This window comes from Tyto alba, unplaced genomic scaffold (assembly GCF_018691265.1).
Source record: "Tyto alba isolate M040663 unplaced genomic scaffold, T.alba_DEE_v4.0 Super-Scaffold_15, whole genome shotgun sequence".
In the NCBI taxonomy this organism is placed as follows: Eukaryota; Metazoa; Chordata; class Aves; order Strigiformes; family Tytonidae; genus Tyto; species Tyto alba.
In genome coordinates, this window is record NW_024881277.1 from 9,510,497 (window position 1) to 9,514,470 (window position 3,974).

Below are 3,974 nucleotides of genomic sequence, written 5' to 3' on the forward strand. Positions count from 1 at the left end.
CCTGAAGTCAGCTCAGTCCCCACCCGCACGGGCTGCACGGCCCAGAGCCCCACAGCTTCAAGGAGAGCTGGGACACCGGGTTCCCATGGACACGTCTGTGTGGGAGGACCACGAGCTCTGTGCTGACCTTCAGCTGAACTCCCACCCCCAGAGTGCCTGACAGCCGCAGCACAGCGGCACAGGCGCGAGGAGAGAGAGCAAGACGCGCGGAATGGCCCAGCTGGGAGAGGCCAGCAGAGAGACAGCCAGGCACTCGGGACAGCCTTCCCCTGTCCCAGCTCTGCCCGCCACCTCCCAGCCAGTGACACCGCAGGGCAGTCACCCTCAGCCCCTGTGCTGCACGGGCACGGGGCAGGAGAGATGCCCTTCACCTCTTCTTGGCGCTCAGGGGGGTGAGAAGGCTGCTGGTGGGCTGGACTCCATGGCTGTGAGGTCAGAGGCTCTGCTGGGTGGGAGAGAGAAGGGGAGAGATGTCAGTATCACAGAAATCGGGAATGAAAACTCCTTCATGCTGGGTTTAGCATTAACGAGCAGGCATTATTTATGTGGTTGGGGACATGAGGGAATCATTCCACCTGACATGTCCACCGTACATTACAGTAGCCAAAGCTTATATCCCTCTGTTACATACGTATTCATCAAATTTCTTAAAACTCATGATCTTATATACATAGCTATTAGGAATGCAGTTTGTGTCCCCGAGGGGCTTCCATGGGGGTCATTGGTGGACTCTAGCAGTCTCTGGTGGTGTTTGGAGATGAGCCTTTCTTGGACTTTTTCTACAATTTTAATTGGCCTTTCTTTGGTTTATGTCTGCCCTTTGTTATCTCCAACCTAGCTTCAGCTAGTTCATTCTTTTTCAGAGCATCTTAATCTCCAAGGACAAGGGCTTCTCATTAGGAGTCTGCCAATTTACACACAAAGCCTCTCCATTTAAGCATTCCCCACGAGGTGTTTATCACAGTTGCCTAGCTGAAGGACCTCTGTGCAACAGGCAACGTGTTGCAGGTGTTTGGCTGATTGCTTAAGGTCTTATGCGACCCTAAACAACTCTTTTATTCTTCACCCATTTTCCAACATCAGGAAGGGATCTGCGCTGCAGGGCATGGCCAAAGGTGCCAGTATATCCCCTGAAAAAGGATTTCTGTTAAAAATCTCACTCCCTGCCCACGTCTCTGCTGCCTGGAGCTGTGCCTGCTGGCTGCCTGGTTTCTCGGTTCCCATCTTCTGCATTCACAGACCCCATCCCAGCTGCTGCGTGCTCATCTCTGCCCTGAAGACACCTCCTGGGCAGGGCACTGCCCAGGACCTTCTCTGCTCTTCAAATTTCAGGTATATATGGCAGAGAAAACCTGACAGGCCTGCTGCTGGTGATGCTGGTGATCTCTAAGCCATGGGGGATTGCTCTGATGCTCCCAGACTCATTCACCTCTCAGTGAAACAGATCTGCATTGTCAGTACCTTCTCCAAACCAGTAAGAGTCATTCCCATCTCTCACTGCTCACCCAGCCAACCCAGAGTAGCAAACTGAAAGCACAGGCTCCTTCCCTTGCAGGTGAAGCCTCCCTTTTTTCTGTCTTACAAGTTTCCCCCCAGAGCTGTCCAGGCTGTCAGCAGGAGCTGTGGGCAGCCCTGACCCACGCCTCACCCCCTCACAGCACAATGACCCTGCCCTACCAGGGGTGATTGTGATGAAGGACAGCCCGGGGTGCCCCTGGCTGCACACCCAGCTTCACGCTCCTGCAGCCATGCCCAGAAAAAGGGAGATGACATGCCCCGTCCCCCCGACCGTTCGGCAGATAATCACTGCTCCAGAGAGCATCAGCCCTGGCATGTGCCAGCTCTAAGACCCTCCCAGAGACTCTACCAGTCCACCTGCAGCCAGAGACTTACCGTGTTAGGAGCTGTGATGATTTGTCCCCCAGTGAACTCTCAGCATCCTCCCACTCCACACTGTCTTACATCCTCTCACTTCTCTCCTCTCCCCTTGTCACCCTCAGCCCTGCCGTGCTCCGCAGAGATGCTGCTCCTGGGCAGAGCTGTCTCTCTCCAGTGCTTCCCGCTTGCCATCAGCTCCTCCTGCCCCCAGAGCCCGGCCCAGCCCAAGGCACCACTTTCTCTACACCGCTGCTGTCCCGAGAGATCCCTGGGCTCGAGGGCTGACAGCTCCCAAAAGGCAGCAGGGCCACCCCTGGGGAATATTCTCTGAAGTCAACTGAAGTAATCACCAATGTACCTGTCCCAACACCAGAAAGAGACTGGTTACAGCATGGTTTAGCCTAGCAGAGTGTGGTTGCCTGCAAAAGCGTCAGTGTCCATATCTGGAAAATGTACTTTACCTGTCCGAAAACAAAAAAATGACACACAAAGCAGGACAAGGAAAGGATTTGTTTCCCCTATGCAGGGCAGGAATTCATCTGAGGTAATGTGGGCATCTCATCCAGAGCTGGAAGCCCTTGGGCTCAAACAGGATCCAGTTCAACTCATGCACCCGACATCTGACATGATGCAGCAGGTTTTGACATCATGTCACAGAAGTCAACCCTCTATGTCCCCATCCCTGCTGCTACCTAAAAACTTGCCACATAAACCCAATACAGGTGCCTAGGTACCTGTAGTATTCTGGAGGACTGTCTCCTGTGAGGGGGGACCACACTGGAGCAGGGGAACAAGTTCCAGAAACTCACCCCACCGCAGATGGCAGAAGCAGCGGCACTGACTGCACCCCCCATTCCCTGACCCTGCACCGCATGGGGGAGGAGGTAGAGATATTGGGAGCAGAACTGAGCCCGGAAGAAGGGAGGGGTGGGGGAAGGTGTTCTCAGGATGTGGCAATGCTTCTCACCCTCCTATTCTGTTACATGTTTTTAGTGTCTGTTATAAATGTATGCTCTTTTTTCTTCTTCCCCTAATGAGTCTGTCTTTCGCTGTGACCATAAAGGGTGATGATTTTTCCCATCCCAGTCCTATCTTGATCCCCAAGCCTGGCTCATCTGTCCCTTCTCATTGTTGGAAGAGAAGGGGAGCGAGTGGCTGTGTGGCGTTTCGCTGCTGACCAGGCTCAAACTACGACACACGGTCAGACAAACTGTGCTCGTTTCACACATATCCCACATGGACATTTGTATCTGACTAATCCCTAACACTTCCACAAACATAAATAATTGACATTTCTTAGGACCGGAATCACCCTGTTTTCAGAGAAATATTTAAAACCCAAAGTGAAACACACTCATTCACAGAGAGGTACAAAATATCTGGGTGTGACATTTAACAAGTGGGTCAATCGGAAGAGCCTCCCAGGGTGACCTTGCCGACGAGGGTGGGGGTTTCTGCCTCTGGGGGTCTGAGAGTCCTTATGGGATGCCAGAGAGAGCACTGGGGATTGTGCCAGGCTTGCTGTGGCATGCCTAGGAAAGAACCAAAGGCAGGGAAAGGGAAGGACCAAGGTGATTTGGGGAGAAAGAAGCATCAGAAAACAGGTGGAAATGGAGATTAAAGGAGCTGGTCACGTGTGGCTGGTCAGTGTACTGGTTTAGGCGTACCATGGAACTGTTGACTCCAGTCTGTCCTGTCTTATGAAATTCCATCCTCCACAACTTTCTGGGGTGAGGAGATGTCTGCTCTTGGTACGGATAGAGGTCCAAGGGCCCATCCCTGGAGTGGGAAGCACGAGTCAAAGGGGCTCATGCACCTTCAGGGACAGCAACTGGAGAGATCAAGCTGTGTGCATGTGTCATGTTGGTGCATTAACGGCAAGGAGGAGAGTCCTGGGAGCCAGGTATTTAGAGACCCTATGTAGGAGCATTTCTGACGGAGAATGGCCACGATATTTTGTTGCGGGGTTTGGACAATCCAGGCCTGAGATCAGACTGCTAACAACAGCTGTGTTATGAGAATGACCTTGAAGGGCTGTGTTGTGAGGAACTGTATCTGTTGAGTAAAGATAAATTAGGAATTTTCCCAGCTATGTA